Source organism: Desmodus rotundus, chromosome 12 (assembly GCF_022682495.2).
Source record: "Desmodus rotundus isolate HL8 chromosome 12, HLdesRot8A.1, whole genome shotgun sequence".
Taxonomy (NCBI): domain Eukaryota; kingdom Metazoa; phylum Chordata; class Mammalia; order Chiroptera; family Phyllostomidae; genus Desmodus; species Desmodus rotundus.
Window position 1 is genome coordinate 51,287,133 of NC_071398.1, and position 14,634 is coordinate 51,301,766.

The 14,634-nt window shown below is 41.9% G+C and overlaps 1 protein-coding gene across 1 annotated transcript in view; it reads left to right on the top strand.

Moving 5' to 3' along the window:
• Positions 1-1,006: 1,006 nt before the first annotated feature.
• LOC139440259 (zinc finger protein 211-like) overlaps positions 1,007-14,634 on the top strand; it is a 35,572-nt gene continuing 21,944 nt past the window's right edge. The window contains exons 1-2 of the mRNA XM_071219856.1: positions 1,007-2,094; positions 3,374-3,459. The gene's annotated coding sequence lies outside the window, so the exon portion shown is untranslated. The remainder of the gene's footprint in view (positions 2,095-3,373; positions 3,460-14,634) is intronic.

Below are 14,634 nucleotides of genomic sequence, written 5' to 3' on the forward strand. Positions count from 1 at the left end.
CATGTACACCAGAGACTACCTTGCCTGAGAAATGACGTGCCCTGTGCGGTGGGTGATACAGCACACTTACTATTCTCAGTGTATTCTTGGAGTGTAAGTCCACAAATCCACTCCTGGAGTCAGCTGGGGATATACAGGATCCCAGCCTTGAAGTGTCAGTGCTGTGGGATGCTTGGTTCTTGCTGACCCAGTATAGAATTAAAGATCAGCAAGTCGGTTAGCACGCAAGGAGACGTTTATTATGCTTTCAGGGAAGGGAACGGTCCTAGCCGAGGTAGGTGAGAAAGGCATAGGTGCTCAGTCTCCTTGTCCTGAGGATTTATACAATTGTGGGGTTGGGGTGAGGGAATTACCTGTTAATTTGGTGGGAAAAGGTGGCGCATACTCTTCCAAGTGAGGGCATGACCTCCTAAGCACAGGTGTGATTGAACCCCAGTCTATGCTGTTCTGGACCACTGGGGGGTCTGATTGCCCACCACCAAGAAGCGTGACTCCCAATGCCAGAGTTTGGTGAAAAGGAAAGGAATAACTTAATTGAAAGTTATACATATTTAGAAAAATGGTGGAATTCTGCTGTTAAATCCCACTCCCTTTAAACCACCCACGAACACACAGTGCTGCCTCCCTTTGCCAAAGCAGGCCAGTTTCAGAATATGCCAGTCAGAGGTACCGTGTTTTAGAAAAGCAGAAGTCCACAACTTAGCACTTCCAGTCACAGTTCAGCATTCCAGGCATCTCCCATTAAACCGTGCTTGACTGGGTAGGTCCCACAAGTCCCAGCACCATCATCTGTGTTGCTGTGTTCCCCAGGCAGGTCTCAGAGTTTCTCTTCTTCCACCTCTTAATCTAAAACTGCGCGGCAGTTCCTTATACACCAGACATCATGGTGGGTTAGAGTGGGCCCTCCTACACCCTTTTGAACTGTATTTCCGAATCTGCTCAAGCTCCCCATCCTTAGTTTTATATTTTTAAAGATTTTATTAATTTATTTTAGAGAGGGGAAGCCAGAGAGAAAGAGAGGGAGAGAAACATCACCGTGTGGTTGCCTCTCGCACACCCCCCACCGGGGACCCAGCCCACAACCCAGTCTTGGGTCCTGACTGGGAATCAATCCTGCGAACCCTTGATTTGCAGGCCGACACTCAATCCACTGAGCCACACCAGCTAGGGCCAGCCATTAGTTTTAAATCCTGACCCAGAGCCTCCTATGTGACCTCATCTCTGACTCCTCCCACAATGAAATACATTTACCAGTTTTCTGTATACTATTTCTCCCAGCTGCCATACCTAGTCCAGACAAGCATGACTCAGTGATGGGGGGGAGGGGACCGCCCCTCTGGCTACATCACAAATCAGGATATATCCTGAGAGTCATGCACACATTTTATCCAGAGGCAGCAGCACAGCTATTAAACTAGCTACCACCTGCCATTAAATGCAAAGTATCCCAATCCTATCATCCACTCTCCCCAATCCCCCAAATCATGGGCTCCGGGGCCTTTCTCCTATATTCCCAGGGGGCCCTCAGTCTACATCCTGTTTCACTGGTATGAGTGGAAGTCTGTTAACTCATATTTTTCTCTTGATCCAGACCACCTCTTGTCTCTTTTGTAAGAAAAGATACATGGCCTGAGGCAGTTCATCGAAGTTATTTATGAGTTTTTTCTGCAATTATTATGGACCACCTTCCACCCTTCCTCCTTCTCCTAAACTTCTACCTCAGATTACCCAGAAGGCAGGCTGGAATAGCAGAACAATGAGCCAAAAAAGGCTCAGAATAGGCATTTCCATTTGGTCCATATGGTAGGGGGGGTCTTCTGTCTGTCTCTTGACAAGCAACTCCTGGTGGGCATTTCCTCTTCTTTTAGTTTTGTTATTATCTGGTCATGTTCTTCTGGTCACAAAATTGAATGGAGAAGATGCCAGAGCGGTGGTCATGGCAGCAGGAGGGAACCCCAGCGAGGATGCCTGGGTGTCTGGATCCAGGGCCAGGACAGGGTCCCTCATACAAAGGACCCACTACGCACTTGCAGCAGCCACCTCACACCGCCCACAAAGCGGATGGCTGCAGCCTCTCCGAGTTGCCCTGCTGAGGTGAGTGTGCATCCTGAGGCTTCTCTCCCTCACCCCACTGAACCCTACAGCCTGGGTGTGAGGTGTCTGTCACTCCCTGCAGCCTAGGCCCTGGTGTCCTGCACAGTAAGGTGCTCCTGGCTGACACGGTGTGACAGGGGAGGGCGGGTGGTGGGGAAAGGGTGATGGGCTGAGGGGCCAACTGTGGTTTTATTACTGAACCTCAAACACACTAGGGGGCTCTGGCACATTCCTAAAAATGTGTGTGTCATACAACACTCAGGACCTTGAGTGGCCCAGGAAAGGTTTGAAGGACAAATCAGTGTGAGACTAAAGCAAGTTTTATTCAGGTAGAAAAAAAAGAAAGAGGCCTGTGTGGGAGCCACTGTGAAGGAAGCAAAGCGTGCCTTTCAGTGGATGCCGCCTAACTGGAGAGAGAGGAGCAAGTGCTGAGATAGTTCTTGGGATTTTATGCATTTTCAAGGGTGGGGGCTTTGTTTCCAAGCTGTGTGGTGCCAAATTCTGAGTTCCTCTTGTGGTTGGGAGTGATCCATGTGGTTTCCATTTCCATGATTGCCACGGGAGCTTCCTGCCATCAACTGTTTTCCTTTGTTTGTGGCCAGAGGGAGGGGCTCAAGTGAGAGGACATGTCCTCCTACATCCTCCTTCCATTTGTCAGGATTTTCCCCTAACTTCTTTCTGTCCTGCCTCTGTTGTACCAGATCATTCTGACATATCAGAGCACTCTCTGGAAGCCATATGTTAAGTCATGGGTGATTTCAGAGAGATGCCAGGTGTGGAGCAGGAGGTGGCAGAGCTGAAGGTGTGAACCTGAGATGTCAAGCTGAGAAAGCGGAAGAGACCACACAGTGTGTGCACAGCTAGAGGAAGGGCGAGCTCCCGGTCCTGGGTACTTGGTGTGGGGCTTTGAGTGTGAAGCATAAGCCTGTGTTTGGCTGTCTTGGAGGCATGATCTGGGAGACACAGTGAATTTGCTGGGCAGGATGGATGGAGCCCTGTAGGCCTGGACCTGAGCCTAGATGCTACTTATCTGGGACACATCCCATCTTTGCTGCTGTTGCTGAGGGTGATAACGGTGACTAATGACCTGTGATGAGACAGCAGGCAGCACTGGCAGCAAGGGCTGGTGTCTTCTCTGAACTGAGGATTCAGGAAAGCGTTGGGTATGGGTAAGCTTTGTATGGAGTAGGGTTGAGGGTCTTAGACTGTTCTGGATTCATTTGTATTATTTTTGACAGGATGAGTTGACCTTTAAGGATGTTTTCCTGTACTTCTACAGGACAGAATGGTGCCTCCTTGATGAGTCTGAGAGAAAACTGTATCTTGATGTGATGCTGGAGAACTTTGCTCTTATATCTTCACTGGGTAAGACACTCACTCTCCCTCTCTGCTCTTCTTTGGCATGCCTGCACCCTTCTTTATTCAGGTTTGTCAACTGCTTCCTATATCCTAAGCTCTAAGGGTCCTGACCAGACTTGTGCCCAGGGAACAATGGACAGCAGCAGCTGGCCTTGAGCTCACTCCTGATCCTGCCTCCAGGAGTTTTTCTTTTTTCCTCATTGTGTAACAGAACCACTGGTTCCTACTACTCACTGCCAAAAAAAAAAAAAAAAAAAAAAAAAAAAAAAAAAAAAAAAAGAGACTCCCACTGCCAGAGACTTATGAAAAGGGAAGGAACTATTTATTCAGAAGTTATACAGGTTCAGGATAATGGCAGAATTCTGTGTTTAAGTCCCAAAGTCCCTTAAAACTAAATACCCATAAACACACACAGTTCTGCCTCTCTTGCCAAATCAGGTCTGTCTCATTGTATACCAGCCAGGGGTACTGTCTCTTAGAAAAACAGAAATCCATAGCTCTGCTAGGCAGGTTCCCATCTGTATTCTTGCTTCTCCCAGTCATCCATGCTCACCTAAGCTCTCACTCTTAATCCACAACCACGTGGCACCTCCTCACAGGGGTCCTTCTGCATCCTTTCAAACCGTGTGGCCAAGACAACATGACTGCCCTGCACTTGATTTTAAATCCTCACCCTGCTCCTCCTCTGTCACCCTATTTCCAATTCCTCCCATAAAGGGTTACACCTGCCAGTACTCTGGTCTCTTCTGCCTTTCTTGGCTGCCATTGTTAGTCTGGGCAGGCGTGGCCCTATGATATGGAGTGGACCACTTCCAGGCTCTTGTGCAAGTGCTATAACATGGGGCTGCCTCCCAGCTGCATTATGGATTAGAGTCACACCCATCTCCCGGGCTCCGATCGCATGTGGACTGTGTACACTGTATGCTCTCCCGGTTTTCTGGGTCGATCCTGTACTTGACAGGGCAGGTTTGTTTGCACTGCCCCTTATTTCCCTGCTGCCCCAATACCTGCAGTACTGAATCCTCATAGGGAAGGATTTGAGGTCAGTAGTATTGCCAGAGCCTAATAGATTTTACATTGATTAGTGAAGAAAACTATTTTTTATATTGCTGTTGATTATATATATACATACATATATATATAATATTACATGAAGATATGTTTATTGACTGTAGGGAGAGAGGAAGGGATAGAGAAACAGAGAGAGAGAGAGAGAGAGAGAGAGAGAGAGAAACATCAATGTGAGAGAAAAGCATGGATTGGTTGCTTCATGGTCATCCCTGACTGGGGAACAAATCCACAGCCTTTTAGTGCTGCACCGTACAACTACCCATCAAGGTAAGCTAACTGGCTGAGGCTGAATAAAATATTGTGTATATATTTATTAGTTCTGTTTTCTCTGAAGTGTAGTCAAACTTAAGTAATTCCATGTTGCTTTTGACTGAGATGATCTGCCCATTGTTGAAAGGGGAGTATTTTAGTTGTCCGGTAGTGTTGCGCTGTGTTTTCTGACTTCAGATCTCATACTGTTTGCTTAATGTACTTAGGTGCTCTGCAGCTGGGTGCGTAGTAATTAAAGATGTTATCCTCTTGTTGGATTGACTCCTTTACCTTTTTAGGATGACTTTTTTCTCTTGTGACAGTGTTTGAGGTTGTCTATTTTGTCTGACAGAATATTAGTTATTCTTGCTCTCTTTGGTTTTATTTGTATGGGATATTTTTTTTTAACATCTCTTTATTTTCAGCCTCTTTGTGTCCGTAAAGTTCTAGTGAGTCTCTTGTAGGCTGCATATATTGTGTCTTGTAGGATTTTTTTTTTCTTTTAACACAAGGGAAGCCCTACTGGTTCTCAACTTATTTATTTATTTTTATACATTTAAAATTTTTAAAAATATTTTATTTATTCATTACTAGAGAGAGGGGAATGGAAGGAAAAAGAGAGGGAGAGAAACATCCATCAGTTGCCTCTCACATGCCAGGTCAGAGGGGACCTGGCCTGCATGCAACCCAGGCATGTGCCCTGACTGGGAATTGAACCAGTGACCTTTCAGTTAGTTCATTGGCCAGCAATCAACCCACTGCGGCACCCAAGCCAGGGCTAAATTAAAATTTTTTAAAGTTGACATACATTATTATGTTAGTTTCATGTGTACACCCCAGTGATTAGACATTATATAACTTACTAAGTGTTCATCCTGATAAATCTTGCACCCATCTGACACCATTCATATGTATTAGAATATTATTGACTGTATTCCCTATGCTGAACTTTACATCCCCATGACTATTCTGTTAACTTCCAATTTGTACTTCTAAATCCCTTCAACTTTTTCACCCATCGTGAGGATTGTTATAGTATTTATTTGAGTCAAACTGATGACAGTGGCCAAAAAGCAAGATCTCAAATGCTCTAGTGTCCTGCGTTTTTTATCCCTTCCACCACCCTTGTCTTTTGATCAGACAATTTTTGAAGGACCTACTATGGCCATTTTGTCATTGTTTTCTGCCTCTTTTGTAGTTCCTGTTTTGTCTTTCACCCTTGCTGTCTTTTTTTTTTGTGATTTAATCCTTTTCTATAGTGGTATGCCTTGATTCCTTTCTCTTTTGTGTGTCCATTATATAGGATTGTGTGTGTGGTTTCCATTAGACTTCCATAAAGCAACTGATACTCTTAACATATTATTGTAATCTGAAAACAGCTTCAGTTGCATGCAAAATTTCTACCCTTTGACTCTCTGCCACACTACTCCATTATGTTTTTTTGTTTTTTTGTTTTTTATTGTTACTCAATTACAGTTGTATGCCTTTTCTCCCCATCCCTACACCCGACCCCAGGTGAACCCACCTCCCTCCCCCCCCTCCACCCTCCCCCTTGGTTTTGTCCATGTGTCCTTTATAGTAGTTCCTGTAATCCCCTCTACCCACTGTCCCCGCCCCCACCCCCCACCCCCGCCCTGGCTATTGTTAGATTGTTCTTAACTTCAATGTCTCTGGTTATATTTTGTTTGCTTTTTTCTTCTATTGCTTATGTTCCAGTTAAAGGTGAGATCATATGGTATTTGTCCCTCACTTCCTGGCTTATTTCACTTAGCATAATGCTCTCCAGTTTCATCCATGCTGTTGCAAAGGGTATAAGCTCCTTCTTTCTCTCTGCTGCGTAGAATTCCATTGTGTAAATATACCATAGTTTTTGGATCCACTCGTTTGCTGATGGGCACTTCGGTTGCTTCCAGTACTTGGCTATTGTAAATTGTGCTGCTATGAACATTGGGGTGCACAGATTCTTTTGGATTGGTGTTTCAGTGTTCTTAGGGTATAATCCCAGCAGCAGAATTACTGGGTCAAAGGGCAGTTCCATTTTTAGTTTTCTGAGGAAATTCCATATTGTTTTCCACACTGGCCTCACCAGTCTGCATTCCCACCAACAGTGCACGAGGGTTCCCTTTTCTCCACATCCTCTCCAACATTTGTTTGTGGACTTGTTTATGTTGGCCATTCTGACTGGTGTGAGATGATACCTCAATGTGGTTTTAATTTGCATCTCTCTGATGGCTAGTGATGCTGAGCATCTTTTCATATGTCTCTGGGCCCTCTGTATGTCTTCCTTGGAGAAGTGTCTGTTCAAGTCCTTTGCCCATTTTTTAATTGGGTTGTTTGTCTTCCAGGAGTGGAGTCATGTGAGTTCTTTATATATTTTGGAGATCAGGCCCTTGTCTGAGGTATCATTGGCAAATATGTTTTCCCATACTGTTGGTTCTCTTTGTAATTTGGTGCTGTTTTCTTTAGCCATGCAGAAGCTTTTTATTTTGATGAGGTCCCATTTGTTTATTCTTTCCTTTATGTCCCTTGCTTTAGGGGATGTGTCTGTGAGGATGTTGCTGCGTGGAATGTCTGAGATTTTCCTGCCAATGTTTTCCTCAAGGACTTTTATGGTGTTACGGCTTATATTTATACTCCATTATGTTTTGATGTCACAGTTTATACCTTTACATTTTGTGTATCTATTCATAAATTATTGTCACCATTGTTATTCTTAATATACTTTATTTTTATCCTATTCAATAGAGTTAAATAAAGTATACTCCACCAATGAACTATTTTAGTATTGTGAACTTGATGACATCACTGACCTTACCAGAGAGTTTTACGTGTTGGTACATTTTTGTATTTCTATGTAGTATGCTTTTCAGCTCAAAGAATTTGCGGGGGGGGGCATTTCTAGTAAGTCAGTATAAGTGGAAATTGACTTCTTCAACTTCTGCCTTTCTGGGAAAGTTTTTTCTTGTTGTGTCCGAGGCAGCGGTTTTCTGGTTAAAGTATGCAGATGTTTTCTTTTAGTGTTTTGAATATATGATTTGACATTCTCCTAGCCTGCAAGGTTTCCTCAGAGAATTCTACTGAGAGCCTTATGGGAGCCTTGTCCCGTATGTGAAGAGTTGCTGTTTTCATTGGTCTTTCAAAAATCTCTTTGGATTTGACTTTTGACAATTTTGTTATAATGCATCTTGCTGAAGTCATGTTTGCGTTGAATCTGTACAGGGACCTCTGAGAATCGATAACACACTTATTCACATTTCTTTTTCATATATGGAAATCAATCTTTAGCTCCTTTTTTCCAATAAAAATGTTATCCCTCTTTTTCCCTTTCCTTTATTTTATCTCTCTTTTTGCCTCTTTTTCACCTCACCTGGAGTTCCATAATGCAAATATAGGTCATTTTTATTGTGTTCCAAAATTCATTTAGGCTGTCTTCATTTTTATATATCTTGCCTCTGAGGTGACATATCTATCTTACTTCTTGATCTTGTCTTCCTTTGAAACTCTATTTGCAGTTTTCATTTTATTGTATTCTTTATCTCTACAGTTTGTTTTATTATTTTTATGATTTCTGACTTTCTGAACCCCATATTTTATGACTATATTTGTTAGTTCATTATGTTGAGTTCAATGTGTATTTGCTTGTACCTCAGTAAAATTTTTAAACATGATTATTTGCATTCTTCTCTGGCATTTGTATACCTCCAATTTGTGGGAATTCACATTAAGATTATGATGTTCCTTTTGTGATTTTTTTTTTAATTTTAGAGGGACAGGAAGGGAGGAAGAAACAGGAAGAGAAACATCAATGTGTGAGAGATACATCAACTGGTTTCCTCTCAGATGCCCTCAACCAGGTATCTGGCCCACAACCCAGGCATGTGCCCTGACTGGGAATTGAACCGGCTATCCCTTGGTTTGCAGGCTGGTGCTCAATCCACTGAGCTACACCAGCCAGGATGTTTTTGTGATTTTTTTCATATTTCTTATTGTCCTAGTGTTGATATTTGAGTATTTCATGAAACAGTTACTTTTTTGGATTTTACAGATGAATTCTTTTTAAAGAATTATATTTTATATTAAGGATTTTATTTATGTTTTGTAAGATTTTATTTATTTCCTTTTTAGAGAGAGGGGAAAGGAGGGAGAAAGAATGGGGTAAGAGACACCAAAGTGCTAGAGATACATCAATTAGTTGCCTCTCACATGCCGCCTACAGGGAACCTGTGCCGCAACCTGGGTATGTGCCCTGAGCGGGAACTGAACCAGCAAATTTTTGGTTCACAGGCAGACGATCAATCCAATGAGCCACACCAGCCAGGGCTAATAATTGTATTTATTATTTACAGCACAGTTGTCCAAACTTTTGGCATCTCTGGGCCACAATGGAAGAAGAGTTGTTCTGCACCACACGTTAAATACACAAACACTAATGAAAACTGATGAGCAAAAAAATGGTCAGTGCATAATTTTTGTGGTACCTGCTCCCACAGATAAGCAAAAAAGTCCTCACATAATAACCCTAATTATGCAGCAGCCCTTCTGATAATCTTTTAAAATCATTGAGCAGGTCCCAAGTTTGTGATCACTAATATAGAAAATGTACATATCAAAGAATAAAACATCATTGGTGTATTTTTAATATTTTTTATTATAAAAGAAAAGATGGCAATATAAAACTAGTGGGATGTTTGACATATTTGAGAAACTAGTGCATCAATATCTGCTTTGATAGAAGTGGTTACAATTCTTAGTGAGTTCTCAAGGTGCTCATCAGATATTTTGATTCTAATTTTACTCTTAATGTGTTTCATTCTTGAAAATAGTTGCTCACAAATGTAGATGCTGCCAAATAGCAATGATGAATAAGGCGTTATTGTGAAGCAAGGGGTATGTGTCTCTGGGAAGATAGGACCTATAAAATTCCAGTAGAGACACAATCAAATTTTTCTTTAAGATGAATGTCAGATCGCAGCTCTATGCATTCCATTTGAAAATTGGCAGGTAACATATTTATGTCTACATAAAATGGAGTCGCAACTATAGAAAAATATTGATTATTTTCTCAAAAATCTTGAAATGTTTTCAAGTTCTTGTCTCAAATTGAAAAACCAAGACTGCATATTTTTCACTGTTCACAGAATTGTGTTTAGCCAATGTGTCAAAATGCATAAAATTGTTTGCCTTAATTTGAGCTTGCCTTAACTTCAGTTTCATTTGGAGCACTGTTATGGTTTGAAACATGGTATTAATAAGTTGGTTTTCACCTTGAAGACACATGTTTAACTCACTTAAATGAGTGGTTAAATCCACTAAAAATCCTAAACCTGTAAGCCAGTTTTCATCATCAAATTCCAGCACAAATTTGTATTTTGATACCATAAACTACTTGATAACTTGTCACAAATCATAAAATCTTTTCAAAATTTTGCCTTGACCTAGCCTCTTACTTCCAAAAAGTAACTGACTTCTCCATAGTCAGCATCAATACTTTTAAGGAATTCTTGGAATTGGCGATGATTCAGTCCCTTGGCTTTTATAAAATTTATAGTCTTGATGATGATTTGCATGATGTTAACCATTTTTAAAGCTTTTGTGCATAAATTTTCTTGATGTACTATGCAATGATTCTTCATCACACATGAGTTTGGACAGCAATTGCACCATCTTCTATTACTTTTACAAATGGCTCTCTTTTACCTACCACCGCCGGGGCACCATCAGTAACCATACTAGATGTGCTGACAATGGCCAAAGAAAATCAATTTAACATATTTTTCACCGCTTCATATGAATCTCTTGATTCAGTTGTGTCTTATAATGGCACTAAAGTAAGCATTTCTTCAGTGACATTATATTTATTATCAATACATCTAATAAAAATGGCAAGTTGAGCCGTATCTGTAGCATCATTGCAATCATCCATCACCAAAGCATAAAATTTAAAATTAGCAGCTTTACTTTCTAAACTTTTTCAATAGATTTTCCAGTTTCTCCAGTCCACCTGGCTATAGTCTGGTGAGGTAATCTGATTTGAGAAATATGCCCCTATATATCAGGGCAAATTATATCTGCCATGCTTTCTATGCATTGCTTAATACACTCACCATCAGTAAGTGGTTTTGATTTTTTGCTATTAAATATGCTACCACATAACTAGCCTTTGCAATGGTAGTACCTACCTGAATTGTAACATTTTGAAACATTTTTGTTGAGAAGACAGACTTTTTTCACTTCCTCTATTTTGTCCTTACAAAACAATCCTTCATACACATTGAATTTGGCAGCATGTTTTTGCATATAATGCCTTTTCAAATTATAGACCTTGAAAACTTGCACAAATTCCCTACAAATGAAACAGAGTGCCTTCCTATTTGCTTCGACAAAAGGAGTCATCTGTCCACTTTTCATTGAACAATCTTCCTTCATCCGTAATTTTTTCTTTTGAAATGTTGTAGAAGCCATGCTGTGATTTTAAAAAATAATATGAGATAAGGGACTTTGTTTACTTTTATTATGAAGATTAATTGACAGTAAAATAGCAAGGTTTGGGCCCTGCCACATCCCTCTCAGCTGTTGATGCAGGGCGGGACAGAGGACCAATTGTAAAGTATGGGGGCCATGTGAGAGGCACTGCTGAGGTGTGTAAGTACCTTTAATAATCAAATAGGCCCTGGCTGGTGTGGCTCAGTGGATTGAGTGCTTACCTGTGGACCGAAGGGTCACTGGTTCGATTCCCAGTCAGGGAACATGCCTGGGTTGCAGGACAGGTCCCCAGTGGGGAACACACGAGATGCAACCACACGTCGATGTTTCCCTCTCTCTTTCTCTCCTTTCCCCTCTCTCTAAAAATGAATAAATAAAATATTCAAAAAACAATTAAATAAGAATGCTTACCTGACTTCTAAATAACATTAAATGCCTAACATTGCAATGGTAGGTTGAAATATTATTGATAATCACTGCCTCACTAAGTCACCAAGAACATATATAGCATCTGATAGTGTGAATTCTACTGTCTGCTCTTGGAAGATACCACACGGGAAGCCACACAACACAGTAAAACTGAAGCTACACATGCGTACAAATAGCAAAAGAGTGTAGGTATGTTTATTTTATGTGACATTACAACACGTAATCACAAAAAATCTCATAATGTTTTAAGTAAATTTATTATTTTTGTCTTGGGCCACTAAAGATAAAATCTTTGGCCATTTATAGCCATCCTGGACCACATGTAGCCCGTGGGCCTTGGATTGGACACCCCTGATTTAGAGAGAGGGGAAGGGAGGAAGGAAGGAAGGGAGAAAGATCAATGTGGGAGAGAAACAATGATTGGTAGCCTCTACCATGCTCCCAATGGGGGACTTGGCCTGCAGTTCAGGCATGTGTCCTGATGGGAATCCAACCAGCAACCTTTCTGTTTGAAGGCTGGTGCTCAACCTATTGACCATACCAGCCAGGGTGAGATACAGTTTTATCTGCTCGTGGATACAATGGTGCTTGGTAGGTGACGTGTTGTGTTTTAGGTGAAGACCAGATTCAATTTGCATTCTTCTTGCTGCCCCATCAGCTGACATCAGAGTAGTGAAGATTATAGGGGTTTTTGTGGCTAGGGCGGGAGTTTGCCAAATATGTACCAATCTCTGTTGCAGTATTTAGTGGCAAAGATTACTGGGGACATGCTGATGTTATTCTGCCATAAGAAATGTTATACACGAGGGGATTCCTCTTGATATCCATGCTGACAAACTCTACAGGTTACTTTAATATGAAATCTGTGAAGAGTTTGCAGATATTAGAGAATCTGAAACTTCTCACAGACAACAGTAGGCCACTAGGCCTAGATTCCTAGGCCTAGGCCACTAGAGTCCATGGTAGCAAAAGCGCTATGGCTTCAAGTGGAAGCTCTTACCCTTGTCTTTTGAATCTAACTGTCTTTGCTAAGCTAGTCTCTCCTGCAATTCTTTCTGTGCAGTTCTTTGCGTTATGCTCCACGTTATGGCTCTTGGGAAAAATGGGTCTTCTAAGCATATCCCCTTTTCCTCAAGCACTGTTTTTCATCAGGGATAATTGTCTAATTATTCTTGAATGAGGTTGAGTACTTGCATTTTTTATTCTGCCATCCTGCTGATGTTGCCTACAGAGATCTTTTTCTTTTGTCCCGTTTGTGCTGAGATGTTGTACAACATGTTGGTTATTCATCTCTTCTGTTTTCTCTGAGGAGTTGCAACACCACTATTCCATGTAACTGCTCAACTGGGAGGGAAGTGGAAGAGTCCTTTGTGTAGCACAAGAGGGACATGAGTCCAGCCAACACAGGATGGGCTCAGAGAGGTTCTGGTGATGGTGAATGACACTTGGGGAGGGTTTGATGTCAGGACTTTGTTAAAACACATTGAGGAACTTGTTTGCTTAACTGTTTTGTCACCATTGTGAGAGACCAGACCTTAATGTACTTCTCCTTTCCCAGTGTTGGCACTTGGCCTGTTTGATATTTCTCATAGTTATCACTCGTACTCCGACTTCCAGCCAGGGCTAAACTCTGCCTCTCTGACCTCTACTCCACAGCCATTTCTTTGCAGAGTCTTTTTGCTGTGCTCTCCAGCTTCGGTCAATGCCTGTGTCACTTTGAAGTGTGCCGTGTTTCTCTATGAACCATACACAGCATCTTCTCCGGTGTGGTGGATTTTCATGGTTTTGGGCACATCCACATTCCTCTATACAGCCTGACGTCACTACCAGGAGGGCTTTTGCAGGCACCATAAGCAGAGGAACAACTTCTAACCCTTGCCTCTTCCTTGTTTCCTGTCCTATCCTACCACCCTTCGTTTAATAAGGTGCCCATTACTTACTGTCTTAGTGGCCTGGGAATGCACAACAACCACTTTCTCCTGTGTCTTGAAAATCATAACATAGAATCATGCCTTGATGTGACAGATGAAAATTTGTGGTGAGAATACCCCTTCTCTACTTCAGTATGTACTTTACCAGCATTGGTTTTTGTTCAGGTTGCTGCTGTGGAGCAGAGGATGTGGAGGCTCCCACTGAATAAAATGTTTCTCTAAGAGTGTCACAGGCTAAAAATCCCAAGCCACCTTTGTCTTCCCAGAAGAGGCACCCCTGTGAGAGTTGTGGGCTGGTCTTGAGAGACATTTTCCACTTGGTTGACCAGCAGGGAACACAACAGAGGCCGACACTGCTGCGGTGTGGGGCATGTGCAAAACCATTTTATTTCAGTGCACAGCGTCACCAGCAGCAGGAGCAGGACTCAACAGAGAATTGTTTCATAAGCAGTGTGGACAGGGTTTCACTTGAAAAGAGCTGCAATTTCCATGTGTCATGGATGCCTTGTACCTCTGATTGGAATGGGAAGTATTTCCTAGTCAGCTCAGGATGTCTCAAGCAACTGGCTACTCACATCATGCACAGGGCAAAGGAATTCTCTAAGTCAGGAGTAACTTTCAAAGTAGACAATGTTACTACACCTCCACAGAATGCAAGGAAACCTATGGATATGATTACACATTTCTTGAGGACTAGAGTTTCCTTACAGAAAGACAGTGTTGTGTGTGTTGTGAATGTGGGAAATCTTTTACCATTAGCTCTGCCCTCCATGGTCATCAAAGATTTCATACTGGGGAAAGGCCTTTTGAGTGTGGTGAATGTGTGAAATCTTTTTCCTGGAGATTTGCCCTTCGTTGTCCCCAGAGAGTTAACACTGAAGAAAGACCTTATGAGTACAGTGAATGTAAGAAATGCTTCAAAAAGAGATCTGACCTTACTCAACACTATCAAGTTCATTCTGGAGAAAAGCCCGTGTGAGTACAGTAATGTGGAAAACCTTACCAAAGTAACTGCCTT